Here is a 19,263-nt window from a genome sequence, read left to right as displayed (position 1 = left end):
TACTGAAACTGTTTTTTTGAAAAGTGCTCTAAACGTCAAAATTTTCAAAAACCGAATACGGGAATCGATTCTCCAGACAATTTTACATAAAAATCTCCATATTGACCATTGTCCTAAGTCCAATCCTTGTGAAGTTACAGCGGTTTTAAAAATAAAAATGTAGAAAAAATAGGTTTTTTGATGGTTTTTGGCAATTTCTATATGATAGACTTGATTTTTCAGTCTCTTAAATATTTTTACCGGAAAGCTCGTCCAATTTCCCATAAGTTTGTCTTTGACCACATTTCAATTGGATGTATGGGCTTTTAGATATAAGCTAAATTACTATCCAGGTTACTATACTACACTGAAAAAATATGATGTTTTCAATTATGAGCAATGTAATTAGCTTATATCTGCAAGCTCATACATCCAATTTAAATGTTGTCAAAGACAAACTTATGGGAAATTTGACGAGCTTTCCGGTAAAAATATTTACGAGACTGAAAAATCAAGTCTGTCATATAGAAATTGCCAAAAACCATAAAAAAACCAATTTTTTCAACATTTTTATTTTTAAAACCGCTGTAACTTTACAAGGATTGGACTTAGGACAATGGTCAATATGGAGACTTTTATGTAAAATTGTCTGGAGAATCGATTCCCGTATTCGGTTTTTGAAAATTTTGACGTTTAGAGCACTTTTCAAAAAAACAGTTTCAGTAAATGATTTTTGTATTTTTTTGGGTGAGTTGCTCCATCCTGCATTTTTCGTGAGTCTTTTTGTAACATCTTAGGCTATCTTCACAAAAATTTTGAACGAAAAAAAATCGTGGGCTCTCCCTCAAATTTGACTTTTAAACTTAAAAATCAAAAAATCTCATAAAAGTTGGGTGTTTTTTTCTTTCAGTGTATTTTTATCGAAAAGCCCGTCAAATTTCCTACAAGTTTGTCTTTGACCACTTTTTGATACGATGCAACGGCTTCGAGATACAGAAATATTTAAATTCCGAATTACAAAAATATTTAAAACACTTACGCCCTTCTCAAATGTCATTATCGTGTGGAACTGGCTCCATATACACAAAAATGGCTTATATAAGCGTAGGATAACATGTCTACAACGTTTCATTGAAATCGGAGAGGGTCGAGAAAAAAGTACCTGAAAAATTCCTGTTTTGGGCTGGAATTGCTCTCCACTAGATCACATAAGGCCATTCTAAAACTTTTTATTTTGTTAATCTATTTTTCTTATGGAACATCTACAACAAATAGCAGCCATGAAAATGTATTTTGGTGACAAAAAAGGGATTTTCGGAACACCCCCTGTCTCAAATCCTTAGGCAAAATTCAGCAGCTGTGCCGATTTTGAGCCAAATCAGTCAAGGTTTAGGGATCGCTAAAAATAAAACACCGTGGGACCGTGGTGTAGGGGTAAGCGTGGTTGCCACTCACCCAGTCGGCTTGGGTTCGATCCCAGACGGTCTCGGTGGCATTTTTCGAGACGAGATTTGTCTGACCACGCCTTCCGTCGGACGGGGAAGTAAATGTTGACTCCGGTCTAACCTAGAGGGTTAGGTCGTTAGCTCAATCCAGGTGTAGGAGTCGTCTCCCTGGGTCCTGCCTCGGTGGAGTCGCTGGTAGGCAGTCGGACTAACAATCCAAAGGTCGTCAGTTCGAATCCCGGGGTGGATGGAAGCTTAGGTGTAAAAAGAGGTTGGCAATTGCCTCAACAATCAAGCCTTCGGACACCTAGTTTTGAGTAGAAATCTCGCAATCGAGAACGCCAAGGCAATAATGTAGAGCGAATAATTTGATTTTGATTTTTTTTTGAAAAATAAAACATCTTCTTTTTAAATCGCTATTAACTTTTCAGGAACAATTCGCTTAACTTTGTACTCTTCGTCCAAATTTTATAGCGTTAAATTTCATATATGAATTCAACTCTTGACAAAATTTCCAGGAAAAAGTCGATTTTTTTTTCTTTCTCCATACACTTTTTAATCAAAAATTCTAAAACATACTTCAGCTCTCAATTGCTGCTAAAGATCTCTTAAAACTTAACCGATTTGGCTAAAAAATTTGTACAGATGCTTAATTTTGCCTTAACACATGCCATCAAATTTTGAAAATTTCTATTTTTTTTGGTCACCCTAATATCCATCCGTGGTCAAAAATGATTATCGATACCAAAAAAAAATATTTAAATTTTTGCAATCAAATGAGTAACTACCTCATATACTCTTTTTGCTTTAATTCAAAAAAATCAACTTAACAATAGCATTCAAAAGGAAATTTCATACAGAGATTCAACATTTTAAAGATTGTTTTCAAATTGAAAGCAAATCTTCCAGTGGTACTGTCAGCGATGAAAGAATCATCATCAAAAGAAAATCTTTGAACGTTTATCAAGAGAAAAAAATCGAATGGTACATGGCTCTCCTCTCTCGCGCACGAAAGATCGGTAAAAGAAAGCTAAAAAATCATCATCTTGATTATTCGGTGGATCATCTCTTTCACTACAACACTTGCAAGTGTAACGTCACACGTCGAATAATGACTTGTCACTTTTTGTGGATGAGCAATGTGTGTAAACAAAGAGAAATAAATTATATCATGTTTGGCAGGTTAAACGCTTGCTCCTAACTCCATCTAATTTGCTGATTTTCACTATTTAAACAACTAACTTTGCAAAACTTTTGATTGCTCACTTCTTATTGAGCTATTTATCACTCGATTTCAGTTGAAAACGCTTTTAATTGGCTTTAATTGAATGTAAAATTTCTGACCTGCCAACATTAGATGCTGTTCCCCTAGTGCTGATAAGGAAATTCACAAAAAAATCATCAACAGATTGATTTACTTTGAGAAGTTCGGGAGCGATTTTCTTTTGCGTTATTTGCCTCCTCTCTCTTTCGCGTGTGAAGAAAGTTCGTAAGCGAATAAGATTTGTTTGCGATTATTCCATCCATCCCTGGGCACTGCACATAACAGTTAAGGCTTCATCCATAAAGTACGTCACGCTAAAATCAGCCAAAATTTACCCCCCCCCTCCCCCCCTTTGTCACGCTTTCGCTATACTTATAACACGCAAGGACACACTTTCTCAGACCCCCCCCCCCCCCCCCTAGAGCGTGGCATACTTTATGGATGCAACTAATTAATATGCAAAATATTTCTAAACGATTTAAGAGAAAAAAGTGTCTTTATGGCAATTCAAAACAAAATCCTTCCCAAAAATGTATAACATAACTTTTTGATATTTTTATTTGAATACACAGTTTTGCCACTTCAAATTTGAATGCTGGTAAAATCATAAATTTAATGATTTTGTAATTAAGAGCCCGTAACTGGTTATTTTTCAAAACATTTTCTTCAACACAAATAATTCCTTAAATCTAGTTGAAATTGGAAAATTAATGTATTTGAAATTTTCTGATATTTTTTTTCTAAATCTAGATAGTTCATTGAATATTTTTGTTGAAATATTTTAGGTAAAAAAATAAAAAATATAAATATTAGGATGTAACAAAAATGACTTTTTGGCGGGCATTCAAGGGTTTGTTCCGGTGGGCATACTAACCCTAAATCCAAAATATGAGCTTGATTGGACGTAACAGGAGCTGGCGCTCCGCCTTTCAATTTTAAATGGAATTTAACCCGTAAAAAAAGATTTTTTCAAAAATGTCACTTTTTGAGGCATTTTGGCCACTGAAGCGTTTATTTTCAACATCATTGGCGTGTAGGCCAGATCCTTGCGCATCTTTTAGTATATATAACATTGACATTTGGAGCACCCTGGAGCTCGGTACAGACCTTCAAAGTTTGGCATTTTTTCGAAAAATCGGCTCCGGCAAAATCAAATGGCGTCTAGGGCGTCGCGAGGCGCGACGCATATCTTTTTTGCCGGGACCGATTTTTCGAAAAAATGCCAAACTTTGAAGGCCTGTACCGAGCTCCAGGATGCTCCAAATGTCAATGTTATATATACTAAAAGATGCGCAAGGATCTGGCCTACACGCCAATGATGTTGAAAATAAACGCTTCAGTGGCCAAAATGCCTCAAAAAGTGACATTTTTGAAAAAATCTTTTTTTACGGGTTAAATCCCATTTAAAATTGAAAGGCGGAGCGCCAGCTCCTGTGACGTCCAATCAAGCTCATATTTTGGATTTAGGCTTAGTATGCCCACCGGAACAAATCCTTGAATGCCCGCCAAAAAGTCATTTTTGTTACACTCTAATAAATATTAAAATAACAAGCCATCACGGTGCTCAAAATACCGTTATGATGACTTATATGACTGTTATGTATCTCTAGTCCAAGTTTCAGATGGTTTGCTGACGTAGTTCTCGAGATACAGCCATTTTAAAATGTTATTTCCCACTTTTTCTAAGAAAATCTATTAAATCAATACTATTTTGACACTTTAAAAAATATGCATTTCGAGGTAATGCTGGATTTTGCTTCATATGACTGTTAAGTATCTCTTGGTCTTGTTACAGATGGTTTGCTGATGATGTTTTGAGATACAGCCGTATTAAGATAATATTTTCTGACTTCAAAGTGCTGAAATTGTATTGATTTAATAGATTTTCTTTGAAAAAAAAAAAACCGAAAATAACATTTAAAAATGGCTGTATCTCGAGAACTACATCAGCAAACCTTCTGAAACTTGGCCCAGAGATACTAGAGAGTCATACACCCAAAATTCAGAATCGAGATAATCGTTCTCTCAAAATTTATTGAGGGCTCAGTGCCAAAATCGATAGAATAATGATACCAACTCACACCATCATAACAAATGAGGTCATTCGTTAGTTGAATCAATAAATCTCCAACAAGTGTCATACATCAACTTCTGACTTCTCCATGGTCACCAAGCTGTAGTGGCCGAGGCAGCTAAGTCATTGGATTGGTTTGTCAAAGATCTCTGGTTCGATTCCCGTTGTCGACACTTTTGGTTTTTTGTTTGACGGATGAACTTTTTTTGCAAATGAACCTCGAGAGAATAGTTCTATCGTCCATCTCGAGCTGTGTTCTCTGCGTCCATGAATGGTACCACTATTCTCTCGACTCGAGACCATCATTCTCTCGGACTAGCGCTGCCAGTTTTGGGTGTATAAAGCCAAATCCATCATTATCTCGAAATCAATATTCTTTAAACTGCTGAAATTGTATATATTGTTTTGAATTTCTTATTGTATATCGGATGTACGTCTTAAAAGGGCTGTATGTCGAAAACTACATCATCGAACGTTTTAATTTTTTGCTCAGAGGTGCATTATGGTGTAAGGAATCGATAGACACCAAAATCTCGGAATGCATTTTTTTCTTTCATTAGAACGGTATTTTGAGCACCGTGGCCATAGTTTCAATATTTGCATGGAAATTGTGTTTTAAAAGGCATTTTACACGAATACAACTGTATTACAATCATTAGTTTTCAAAAAAAAAATTTGATGAAAACAACAATTTCATTCAAAAAACTTTTTGCGTTAATAATCATCAAACATTTTCAAAAAAAAAAAAAATACTACACCCAAAGTAAAAGACCGAGGGGATAGTCCTCCCGAAAAGAAACATGAGGAAAGTACTATTTTGCGAGAGTAAAGACCTCTCGCGTGTTCATTCGTTCATTGAAACAGTTCTTCCTATTGAGTGGCTTATATTGACGCCATTTAGTCACCAAACCATGATGGCCCTTACGACAAAGGCACGGTTTAATATGCCGAAGGTCGTGGGTCCGAGTCTCGGTGCTGATACTTTTTTTTTTTTGATTAATGAACTTTTTTGGAAAATGAACCCCTGAGTAAAGGACTTTCTCTAATTTCGGGATTTATCCTCTCCGTCCGCACACAGTACCATTTTACTACCGAACCGGGCTCTTTATCCTCTCGTTTGCCGATGCCCAGTTCTGGGTGTAGGATTTTTAAATTAACACAAATATGCTAAACATGATTCTAAACGCAGGGGAATGTATTTTCAATTGATTTCCGCAAAAAAAAAAAAAAAAAAAACAAAAAAAATGTTTTGCCGTCTGGTTTTTAGGGGGCCAACTGTAGGGGAGGGGGACAAAAACTTTAAATAAAATTTGTACCAGCCTAAACAAAAACAAGAGCACGCAATGCAGACAATAAGACACATTACACAGTCCAACAAGATTTTGTCTCTGAGACGAGTATATGTGTTCCTAGTAGAATTTTGCCTGCTGAATCCGAATCCGGGTCCAGAATTGCTCCAAATGGTCCCAATTTTGAGATACACCCGTTTGAAATGTTAGTTTAGGCCAAAATTAGCTACTTTGTTGACTATTTTACAAAAGAACTATTGAATAAACAACTAAACCAACACAAGTATCTTAAAGTTCACGTTTTCCCCTTTCTGAAACACTCCTGGGTTTTAAAATGTGATTGTTTCTACGCATATTTATAGCCATTTCAAAATTATATTTTCAGTTGGTTCTCATTCAAGTTTTTCCAACTTGCATGCAAGTCAAATTCTAATTTTAAAATGGCTATAAATATGCGTAGAAACAATAAAATTTAAAAAACCAGGGGTGTTTCAGAAAGGGGAAAACGTGAACTTTAAGATACATGTATTGGTTTAGTTGTTTATACAATAGTTCTTTTGTAAAATAGTCGACAAAGTAGCTAATTTTGGCCTAAACTAACATTTCAAACGGGTGTATCTCAAAATTGGGACCATTTGGAGCAATTCGGGACCTGGATTCGGATTCAGCAGGCAAAAATCTACTAGAAACACAGATTCTCGTCTCAGAGACAAGAAACATTTGATTTTTTGTTGAACTGTGTTATGTTTGGTTGACCATTCTATGCATTGTCCTGAAGTTAATTTTAATTTAGTCGCTGGTGTCCCGAGTTATAATTAAAACTGTTTACGGTAGACGAGCTTGTACTTGTGCCTAAAGCGTTCTGACCTGAAATCCCTTTGGCCAGTTGTCGCACTTACATCAATCTTCAGGATGTGTCAATATAGCACGACACGATTCAAACTTCTTTTATTTGAAAAATGACAAAAATTCACGGAGTTTTTTTTCGGGTTTGAATGAAAATCTCCGGATTGAAATCGAATTTTGGGGATCTGTTAAGGGCGTTCTTAACTCAATTTGACCTATAATGCATGTGCGACAAGTTAGCACGACAGCGACGACATTATCCAAAGTTTGTTTATAGTTTAGGCTCGAATAAAAATAAAGCACTATTTTTTTTGTTATTTGAGGGTTGAACAGATACATGTTTATCATTTTTAAGATCATCCCAGCTAAAAAATTTCTGAAATTCCCGGACTTTTCCAGGTCAAAAAAATCCCTGACAATGCCCGGTTTGCCCTGACGTTTACAGAAATCGACACCTTATTATGATTGGCCTACACGCGCAGCGTAAATCGTGAAATTGCTTAGACGCTGGTGTTTGAGTTTCAACTTGAAAAGCCTTTTTGTATAATTGTACTACTTTTGCTGAAAAAAAAACAGCCTGTCTAGAGCGGTCGAATTGCAGTTCAAAAAAACTGGCATCCCTGACTAAAAGGAAACGATCGAATATTTAGAAATGAAACCGATTCAATAACAATAAATCCAAAAGTTGACTCATTTAAACGCGCTTATTCGAAGGGGAAGAGGGTACCCAGTGGGGAAGTGGCCGCGACGGCGTAAGGCGTTCCATCAGACGCTCTCGGATGGTCTTAATTTTGATTGGCTCCAACTCATCAGGAAAAATCTCACCACGACGACGAGTTGGACGCGAGGATGGCTGATTTGATGTCCACCGCTAGAGGGGTTCTTCAGCGGCGGCGGTCAGTCGTGATGATGATGATGATGGAAATTAATATCCAATCAAGCCAAGAACTTGGATCGATCCGTCGGACGGATGGAAGGGAAGTTACGGCCATGTGCCAGGGGAAGAAGAAGAAGAATGACATAAATTGTAGACTTAAGAACCGTCATTTTTATCATCCCCGGGCGGCTTCTTTTGTAGTGTGTATTTATGGATCATGAAAGGGGGGGGGGACTTATGACCAAAGGGTTCAATCCCCTCCCTGCGGACAAACCCGTCCTACGAAACGCAACTTGAACAGTTATGAGTTGAAGAAGTTGGATTGATACGCGGCATCCCATCATGGGGCGCGAGTGAGATTAGTCGGTCGTAAAATTTCAATCAGACGCGAATAAAATCAGGCAGAAAATCGACGAGGTTTTAGTTAGTGTGCAATAATGTATGACAAATTAAGTGCGTTTCATGTATGGTGGTGTGAAGAGGTAGAGATGGAATAGGAGTAATTAATGCAAAAATTTTAAAGTAAGATCATAAAACTATGCGGTTAATATCCTGTTAAATTATTTAAAAAATAAATCAAACCCACATTCAGGACGAGTCAGAACTTCACCGGTTTTCATAAAAAAAAAAAAAAACAAACCTTCCAATCTCAAATCCCCACAAAACGATTCCTCTGGTTAACCATTACCTTTCATTTCCTTCTTAAGCCAAAACCCAAATTGATCCTTAGCCTTCTGGCATTCCGCTGGCCTGCCTGCAGGTCTGTCCCCTCAGCCCTGGCCACCACCACCAGCCGGAATCGTCCGTCATGGAGAGGGGATAAGGTCACCAGTGCGCGTGATGACGCCTCTCGTAATTTCACGTTACTTTACGAGCAGCAGACCGTTCACTCACTCACTTTGGCCGATGATGGCCAGGGCTTAAAGCTCCGCCACCCCCTCCGACCGTCCTGGCCAGTCCGAAGAACTAGCAGTACCCAGGAAAACAAAGTTTGATTCGACGAGCGCGCTGACCAGCACGTGAATTTATGAATATTTCTTGCGGTCAAACTCGAACCACGGCCAAGATGACGAACAAGCCTGGGCTGAACTACAAATAAATAAACACCACAACCTAGTCGGGGTTGGATGGAGGGGGTAGGAGGAAACGGGGCCAGTTGTTGGCACCTTGCTGGCCAACAACACTGGACGGACGTCGTCCGTCCCGGGAACGAGGAAAAGTCAGATTAACTTGGGAGTTATTACGGCGATTCCGGGTTATTTATGTCCTCGTCAACGTGGCGGTGCGCGACGACTCCGAAAGTGGAATGCGACAAGTACCCGCGGCCCGACCGGTTCTAGGAAAAGTGGTCCGGCCCCATCGGGCTCGGGTGGGAGGAGTGCGTTCTGCGGAGGCCGTCGAAATGTTGCTTGAAAGGATACTTACGTGCCCCACGGCGATGGACACTCATTAGCGTGATGGATTTTGTAAGGACGGACTGGTGGAAAACATTGAATGTCGTTGCTGAGCTTTCTTCGCAAGGGGGAGGCAGGGGTGAATGCAGTAATAGGGATGAAATATGGTAATTTGTAAATTTTGGGAAATAACTCATACGGGTTTACGACACCTTGGCAGGCGAAGTCATCCGAAGAGTATTGGGTGGAGGGATATTTGGACAAAACAAGGGAAATATAAATAACTGACTTTCTTTTAGAAATACTGTTTTGAGCCACCAAATTCAACTTGAATGGCAACATCCGTCATTTCAGTGTTCAGTTTAGTTATCTTTACTGTTCATAACTTTTAACTAATATCACCCGTTTTAGAATCTTCGCGCCTTAAACCAAAATCATTTTTTAGCATAAATTTTGAAGTACTTGACTGAACTTGAATAAGGATTTATGGGACCACGAGGCGAATCGAATGAGACCATTACGGTCACCGTTCAGCCAGTCCGAAGATAATCAAGTGACAATTTTTTGATACACATCCTAACACATCCCACTCAGACATTTGCTCAGAGTTTGATTCATTTTTCAATTATTAAAACCCTCGATTCTCCGAAGTTCAATTACTCAAAGGTCTTCAAAAGTACTTTCAAAAATAGGATCACCAAGTCAAAATTTTCAAACAGGAAATTTTAATTATTCAACCCAAATTTTTAAAATTTGGGTTCCACCTTTCCCTAAGTTTTTTTCAAAATGTTTATGTTTAAGGCGTCATCCATAAAGTATGTCACGCTCTAGGGGGGGAGGGGGGGTCTGAGAAAGTGTGACATTGCATGTTATAAGTATAGGAAAAGCGTGACAAAGGAGGGGAGGGGTGTAAATTTTGGCCGATTTTAGCGTGACGTACTTTATGGATGAAGCCTAATTAAGGATTGCGATTTTTCACGGCAAAACAATTACAAAGCATCGTTTTTAACGACAATTCCACGGAACTCTAAAAACTACTTGAAATAAATGAAAGATGTGAAATTTTAAAAATTGCATCAGTGGAATTATGATTCAGCTCTCGAAGTGTTATTGATACTTTAGGAACATAAACATCAAAATTATATTTGAAACATCTCCATAATTACAAAGTTTTGTTAGAAACGAAGTACACACTAAATTAGTACTAATTAGTACTCTTTACTAAGTAAAATTAAATTTAAAGAAAGTGAAATTTGAGTATTCCAGAGTATTTTAAGCAAATTTTGATTGTAAATTTTTTTGTACTCTTTGATATTAATATAATCAGAAAATTATTTAAGCATGGATAGAAATGAACTTCATTACAAATAACCAAAACATTACTTTTCTTCACGTTATATGATACTTGTTCATCGTTTTAAAATTATTTTAATAAATATTGAGATTGTAAAATAACCTTTCACCAGCTAGGGAAAATAATCCCATTTGCGTCGCACTATGCTATTCGACAAAATTTTCAATAATAGAAAGATGCTTACTCTTTTTTATTTAAGATATTTGGGCTGGTACAAATGTTTTCAAAAGTTTTTATCACCGCCTTGAAATCAGGATATTTTAAAAAGAAATTACAATAGAAATTCAAGTGCAGTCAGTTGAAATAAATTTTAAATGCATTTCCTTGCATTTATTAGCAAATTTGGGTTTGTTTTTAAAATCTTTTCAATTTTTCAAAATATTCAAAGTAGAGTACGGTTTAGGGTCCCATACGTCGCTATTGAATTGTTTTGATAAGTAGTTCAAAAGTTCTGTAAAAAATGTTTTTTCACAAATATTCGGATCTCACTTAAATGTATATAAACTATGTCTGAATCTATCATCCGACCCATCGTTGGTTAGGTAATCAAAAAACCTTTCAAACGAGCCCAAAACATTGATAATTGGCAACCCTGTCTTGAGTTACTACCACTTAAGTGATATTTGTGAATCTTTTTCAATTCAGATCTAAAAAATATAGATGAAATTTGTGTTCAAATGTATGTGTCCCATCATGTCACCCACTGTTTGAAAAGAGTGAGGAAGGCACCAACCACATAGGTGGATTAAGTTAGATTTTTGTATTAAGGAAATAAAAATCACGTGTTTTAAAATGCCTCGCATTTTATTTTCCATGAATAGTTTGTGGTGTGTAAAAAAAACAAGTCAAAATTTCCACATTTCAATGAAAAAATACTTCCATTTCTATAAGGCCGTTGCAAATATTTTTTGAAGTTTATGTCCCTCGACTCTGACCAAAGTCGTGAGGTTAAAAAAATAAAAAATAAAGTATATAAATTGAAATAACGAGCCATGGTTTCAACATTTTGATGAAAAATGCATTTAAGATTGTTTTCAGTTGATAAGACTTCTATTTTCATGAAAATTTTAAAGTTTTTTTGGAAAAATATTTTTTTTTGCCCCCTGATATTTCAAACCAATATTAAAGGGGGGAGGGGCGACATAAACTTTGAAAAATATTTGCAACGGCCTAATCAGTTCTCATAAAATCAAAAATAATGCGGAAAAACCTATTGCGAACTCAAACATGTTCAAAATGATTTAAAGTGCAAGGGAATGCGTTTCAATGCAGCTGATAACACTACAAAATTTCTTGGATATTTGAAATGTTTTAAGAAAATAAAGCTTTGCTCCTCGATTTTTCAAGCTGATTTTAAAGAAGAGAATATTTGCAACAGCTTAAAGAACATTGAATTTCCAAGAAATTTATTTTATAAATTTAAAATACAGTCCAGACTCGATTATCTGAAGGCCACAGAAAAACCACAAAAAAAACAAAACTTCGTATAATCGAATCACGAAACTACGCAACGCTAAAATGATTTAAAATTTTTAAGTCAGATGGTGGCTAAAATGGCGATGATGTAATATTTAAAAAAAGCATTTTATTTTATTATAGGCAATTAAGAACAAAAATTTGACTAAAACGGGGTCGCAGAATTCGAATTTTATGTAAAACATAAGAAAACGAGAAAACACAAAAAAATGTTGTTCGTGATTCGATTATTCTAAGTCCCATAGAAACCTTCAGATGATGAACTTCGGATTATCGAGTCTGGAGTGTCGATCAAAAATCACAACAAAGCAACAAGAAATTTTTATTTTGAAATTTAAAAAGCAATTTTTCTTTTAAAAACCTTTTCAAAAATGCTGAACTAATAAATGGAAATGAATTGTATTTAAAAACTTCAAAATATTTTAACATTATTACTAGGCTAAGGATTTTTCACACTCGAAAATATCAAATTTCACGCGGACCTCAGTTTCAAAACACCAAATTTCACGCAAATTTCGTGGAACGTGAAAAATGTAAAAAAAACTCTCAAAATCTTTTGTTTAAATCACAGAGACTACTTTTTATGCTTCATTATATATTACTCTTCAATAAACTAAAAAAATCTTCACTAATTTGAACGTGACACAAAAAAAATCTCATAATTAACAAAAAATACGCCTGGTTTATGAATTATCATTCCCAAGTAACTTCTTCATGAGTTTGGAAGAGTACTTGAAGAGAGTTTTATCATACCGCGGTCCAAACTGCTATGCTGTAGCTATCTTGAAGAGTTCTTGTAGAACTCCTGGAAAAAAATGTTACTTGGGATTTATTGAACTACTTTTTAAACATTTGACTAATAAAGCAAAAACGTTTTCAATTAGCTTCTTTTTTACCAGTTTACATTTTATTAAATTTCCTTTCAAAGCAAGATTTAACAATCTTGTCCAGTCAAAATAAGTAGAAAAGTTTGAATTTTCTGCGACTCAGCCAATTCAAAATAATTTCAAATTAAGGATTTCATCACTCTTTTGAAAAACTAAATTTAAAATCAATAGGCAAAATGATATAATTTGTAATGAAATCGAATGTTTTATTCAAAATGAAAACAGAAAACAAAAAACTTGGGGCATATTTAACTTTTACGAAAATCATCCACCCAAATAATCAAATATCGTTAAAATTAAACAGGACTTAGACAAAATCTGAAATGTTTTTAAAGGTTATTTAAAAGATAAAACATACTTTTCATTTAATTTTGGATAAAACAAAGCCTATTTCCTTTATTTTTTTAGTTTTACATTTCAAATAAAGTAGTAGTAATTTTTAAACTAAAGCGAAAAAAAAATACTAAATTTTGTTAGATGAGCAATTCTCTACGAAATCGGTCTTTTTTCTTCAATTTTAATTTTTGTATTTTTTAATCCGGCTGAAACTTTTTTGGTGCCTTCGGTATGCCCAAAGAAGCCATTTTGCATCATTAGTTTGTCCATATAATTTTCCATACAAATTCGGCAGCTTTCCATACAAAAATGATGTATGAAAATTCAAAAATCTGTATCTTTTGAAGGAATTTTTTGATCGATTTGGTGTCTTCGGCAAAGTTGTAGGTATGGATACGGACTACACTGGAAAAAATAATACACGGTAAAAAAAAATTTGGTGATTTTTTTATTTAACTTTTTATCACTAAAACTTGATTTACAAAAAAACACTATTTTGAATTTTTTTTATTTTTTGATATGTTTTAGAAGACATAAAATGCCAACTTTTCAGAAATTTCCAGGTTGTGCAAAAAATCACTGACCGAGTTATGAATTTTTTAATCAATACTGATTTTTTCAAAAAATCGAAATTTTGGTCGTAAAAATTTTTCAACTTCATTTTTCGATGTAAAATCAAATTTGCAATCAAAAAGTACTTTACTAAAATTTTGATAAAGTGCACCGTTTTCAAGTTATAGCCATATTTAAGTGACTTTTTTGAAAATAGTCGCAGTTTTTCATTTTTTTAAATTAGTGCACATGTTTGCCCAGTTTTGAAAAAAATATTTTTGAAAAGCTGAGAAAATTCTCTATATTTTGCTTATTCGGACTATGTTGATACGACCTTTAGTTGCTGAGATATTGCAATGCAAAGGTTTAAAAACAGGAAAATTGATGTTTTCTAAGTTTCACCCAAACAACCCACCATTTTCTATCGTCAATATCTCAGCAACTAATGGTCCGATTTTCAATGTTAATATATGAAACAATTGTGAAATTTTCCGATCTCTTCGAAAAAAATATTTTTGGAATTTTCAAATCAAGACAAACATTTTAAAAGGGCGTAATATTGAATGTTTGGCCTTTGTGAAATGTTAGTCTTGATTTGAAAATTCCAAAAATATTTTTTTCGAAGAGATCGGAAAATTTCACAAATGTTTCATATATTAACATTGAAAATCGGACCATAAGTTGCTGAGATATTGACGATAGAAAATGGTGGGTTGTTTGGGTGAAACTTAGAAAACATCAATTTTCCTGTTTTTAAACCTTTGCATTGCAATATCTCAGCAACTAAAGGTCGTATCAACAAAGTCCAAATAAGCAAAATATAGAGAATTTTCTCAGCTTTTCAAAAATATTTTTTTCAAAACTGGGCAAACATGTGCACTAATTTAAAAAAATGAAAAACTGCGACTATTTTCAAAAAAGTCACTTAAATATGGCTATAACTTGAAAACGGTGCACTTTATCAAAATTTCAGTAAAGTACTTTTTGATTGCAAATTTGATTTTACATCGCAAAATGAAGTTGAAAAATTTTTACGACCAAAATTTCGATTTTTTTAAAAAATCAGTATTGATTAAAAAATTCATAACTCGGTCAGTGATTTTTTGCACAACCTGGAAATTTCTGAAAAGTTGGCATTTTATGCCTTCTAAAACATATCAAAAAATAAAAAAAATTAAAAATAGTGTTTTTTTGTAAATCAAGTTTTAGTGATAAAAAGTTAAATAAAAAAATCACCAAATTTTTTTTACCGTGTATTATTTTTTTCCAGTGTAGTCCGTATCCATACCTACAACTTTGCCGAAGACACCAAATCGATCAAAAAATTCCTTCAAAAGATACAGATTTTTGAATTTTCATACATCATTTTTGTATGGACAGCTGCCGAATTTGTATGGAAAATTATATGGACAAACTAATGATGCAAAATGGCTTCTTTGGGCATACCGAAGGCACCAAAAAAGTTTCAGTCGGATTAAAAAATACAAAAAAAATCGAATGACCGAAATCCTAGAGAACTGCTCAGTTCAAAAAAACTGAAATCTAAACAATTTTCAAATGGTTCATATTAAGCTTTTCAATTGAAAACGTATAAAATTTACTTAAATAGTCTTTATGGTTGAAAATTGATGTTATTTGAAGAAAAAAGTGATTTGAGAATATTTATAAATTTCATGAATTTCACACCGTCCGCGAAATAATCAAAATTCACTAACCCTTTATTTGTAGAGCAGTTCTCTAGGATTTCGGTCATTCGATTTTTTTTGTATTTTTTAATCCGACTGAAACTTTTTTGGTGCCTTCGGTATGCCCAAAGAAGCCATTTTGCATCATTAGTTTGTCCATATAATTTTCCATACAAATTTGGCAGCTGTCCATACAAAAATGATGTATGAAAATTCAAAAATCTGTATCTTTTGAAGGAATTTTTTGATCGATTTGGTGTCTTCGGCAAAGTTGTAGGTATGGATACGGACTACACTAGAAAAAAATAATACACGGTAAAAAAAATTTGGTGATTTTTTTATTTAACTTTTTGTCACTAAAACTTGATTTACAAAAAAACACTATTTTTAATTTTTTTTTATTTTTTGATATGTTTTAGAGGACATAAAATGCCAACTTTTCAGAAATTTCCAGGTTGTGCAAAAAATCATTGACCGAGTTATGAATTTTTTAATTTGGTCGTAAAAATTTTTCAACTTCATTTTTCGATGTAAAATTAAATTTGCAATCAAAAAGTACTCTAGTGAAATTTTGATAAAGTGCACCGTTTTCAAGTTATAGCCATATTTAAGTGACTTTTTTGAAAATAGTCGCAGTTTTTCATTTTTTTAAATTAGTGCACATGTTTGCCCAGTTTTGAAAAAAATATTTTTGAAAAGCTGAGAAAATTCTCTATATTTTGCTTATTCGGACTTCGTTGATACGACCTTTAGTTGCTGAGATATTGCAATGCAAAGGTTTAAAAACAGGAAAATTGATGTTTTCTAAGTTTCACCCAAACAACCCACCATTTTCTATCGTCAATATCTTAGCAACTAATGGTCCGATTTTCAATGTTAATATATGAAACATTTGTGAAATTTTCCGATCTTTTCGAAAAAAATATTTTCAAAATTTTCAAATCAAGACTAACATTTCAAAAAGGCCAAACATTCAGTATTACGCCCTTTTAAAATGTTAGTCTTGATTTGAAAATTTTGAAAATATTTTTTTCGAAAAGATCGGAAAATTTCACAATTGTTTCATATATTAACATTGAAAATCGGACCATAAGTTGCTGAGATATTGACGATAGAAAATGGTGGGTTGTTTGGGTGAAACTTAGAAAACATCAATTTTCCTGTTTTTAAACCTTTGCATTGCAATATCTCAGCAACTAAAGGTCGTATCAACAAAGTCCGAATAAGCAAAATATAGAGAATTTTCTCAGCTTTTCAAAAATATTTTTTTCAAAACTGGGCAAACATGTGCACTAATTTTAAAAAATAAAAAACTGCGACTATTTTCAAAAAAGTCACTTAAATATGGCTATAACTTGAAAACGGTGCACTTTATCAAAATTTCACTAAAGTACTTTTTGATTGCAAATTTGATTTTACATCGAAAAATGAAGTTGAAAAATTTTACGACCAAAATTTCGATTTTTTGAAAAAATCAGTATTGATTAAAAAATTCATAACTCGGTCAATGATTTTTTGCACAACCTGGAAATTTCTGAAAAGTTGGCATTTTATGTCCTCTAAAACATATCAAAAAATAAAAAAAATTCAAAATAGTGTTTTTTTGTAAATCAAGTTTTAGTGATAAAAAGTTAAATAAAAAAATCACCAATTTTTTTTTTACCGTGTATTATTTTTTTCCAGTGTAGTCCGTATCCATACCTACAACTTTGCCGAAGACACCAAATCGATCAAAAAATTCCTTCAAAAGATACAGATTTTTGAATTTTCATACATCATTTTTGTATGGACAGCTGCCAAATTTGTATGGAAAATTATATGGACAAACTAATGATGCAAAATGGCTTCTTTGGGCATACCGAAGGCACCAAAAAAGTTTCAGTCGGATTAAAAAATACAAAAATTAAAATTGAAGAAATAAGACCGATTTCGTAGAGAATTGCTCTGTAATTGAACAAGGGTGTTTACTCGCTTAATTCTACACAAGTTCTTTAAATTATTTTTATTCCTAATTATGTTTGATAAAATATTTTGAGAAAAATCGTTACAGTTTCACACAAACACGCGGATTTCGCTGAAAAAGACAAATTTCGCGGATTTCTCGATGTCCGCGAAATCGTGAAATTTCACTAACATTAATTATTACCATTCGAAATCATTTTATATAATCACATTTTCGAATAATCGAATTATTAAAAATGCTTTTTTTCTAAAAACCCCTTTCACTTGCGTCCAAGACGGCCAAACAAAAATTTAATGGTCGAATTATTTTGGGCAAGGAACCCTCAGAAAAATTCTGAGCTCGATCGTAGATTTTTTTTCCGTTTAGGCTCTTTTCAAATGGAATTGCTGTATATAAAAATGCATCTTACACCAGTCCGGTTGGTTTGCATTATTATTTTTTTAAATTTCAAAGTACTGAAGATATTTGTTTCAACTCGCAGAAATAAAAACTTTTGGCGGTGCTAAACATTGAAATTTTTCAAAAAATCTAACTCTTTTTCAACAAGCCTAATTATGCTAAATTTGATCATCAACGATGGAAAATGCATTTCAAATAGTTTTTAGTTGATTGGACTTCTAGCTCCGTTAAAATGTTGAGGTCTCTTGAAAAAAAAATTTTGCCCGACTTTGAATATATACTTGAAAAAATAATTGCAACGTTTTTTTGTTTAATCAGTGAATACATCTAGAGCTGAAAAGGTCCTTTAAACATCTAAAAACTAATATTAAGCTATTGACTTTTTTAAAACTCTAGGCTTGAGGACTTTACATTTTGTCTTTTACGACAGCAATTATGGTAACATTATGGTTTTGCCTGAATTTGACAAATTTCTTCAAACTCATTATACCAACATCATAAATAATTATATATTTTAAGCGAATCAATGAAAACTCACCTTATCACGTGGTTACTGCATTAAGTATCTAAATACTACGAACAATTTCCCAACCTTCCCACAACTCTACTATCGTTCCTATCTTCCAACAAACAGAACAAAAAAACTCTATTCCACACCGACTTGGTGCGCCATCTGTTGCTCGGTGTCGCTACCACCGATTACCACCCTTTTCTCCGTTGACCATCCCACTTCATCCCCTTGAGCGCGCGGCACCGCACACACCATCACCATTCCAGAAAGGCACCTGCCTTATGCTTCTTCTCTCCAGCCGCGTTCTCCATCATCATCGCTGCCTTCGTCGGATTCCCCTTCGTTTCGTTCGCTTTCTTCGTTCTCTCCAGCGAAGGCCGGAGTCAAAGCAAAATGTGCGTATGCTTCTTCCACACAATCACACACAGCTGCAACACGCACACGCTCGTAAAAAAAAAACACGCAATACAACCGACGCGAGGGCGCGCACATAAACATAAATTTCACGCGTACATCACTTGGGTGAAGGATGGCGGCAAACAAGGAAACCGACCGACCGACCGACTTGGGGCATGCACACAAACGTACGCCGTTTTCGTGAAAAACATGTGATTTGCTGTTTTGGCTTCCAACAGTTGGTGCGAGCCGGCTTCGCAAGTGTCAGCTGAGTGTGAGGTTATGGTCAATTTGGAAGGAAATGTGGGTTTTTCTAAGAATTTGCACGGAGTTCTACGAAAACATGCGTTTTGAACGGTTGCTGTATCGTACAGCTGGACAGAGTCTAGTGAACCAGACGTGAAGCCATTTTTTGACGGAATCTGTTCAGATACATCGCGAAATAGCTTCTGAACAGTGAAGTTCTACCCACTCAGACTTTTCGAACGTCTGACGAGCGATTCAGCACGAGCGGTTGCTGTACCGTGCAGCTGTCC

The 19,263-nt window shown here is 34.5% G+C and overlaps 1 protein-coding gene across 1 annotated transcript in view; it reads right to left on the bottom strand.

The window, feature by feature from the left end:
• LOC120422779 (protein tiptop) overlaps positions 1 to 18,482 on the bottom strand; it is a 671,857-nt gene extending 653,375 nt beyond the window's left edge. The window contains exon 1 of the mRNA XM_052708625.1: positions 18,359 to 18,482. The gene's annotated coding sequence lies outside the window, so the exon portion shown is untranslated. The remainder of the gene's footprint in view (positions 1 to 18,358) is intronic.
• Positions 18,483 to 19,263: the final 781 nt, after the last annotated feature.

Source organism: Culex pipiens, chromosome 2 (genome assembly GCF_016801865.2).
Source record: "Culex pipiens pallens isolate TS chromosome 2, TS_CPP_V2, whole genome shotgun sequence".
In the NCBI taxonomy this organism is placed as follows: Eukaryota; Metazoa; Arthropoda; class Insecta; order Diptera; family Culicidae; genus Culex; species Culex pipiens.
This window is presented reverse-complemented; position numbering and strand designations above follow the sequence as displayed.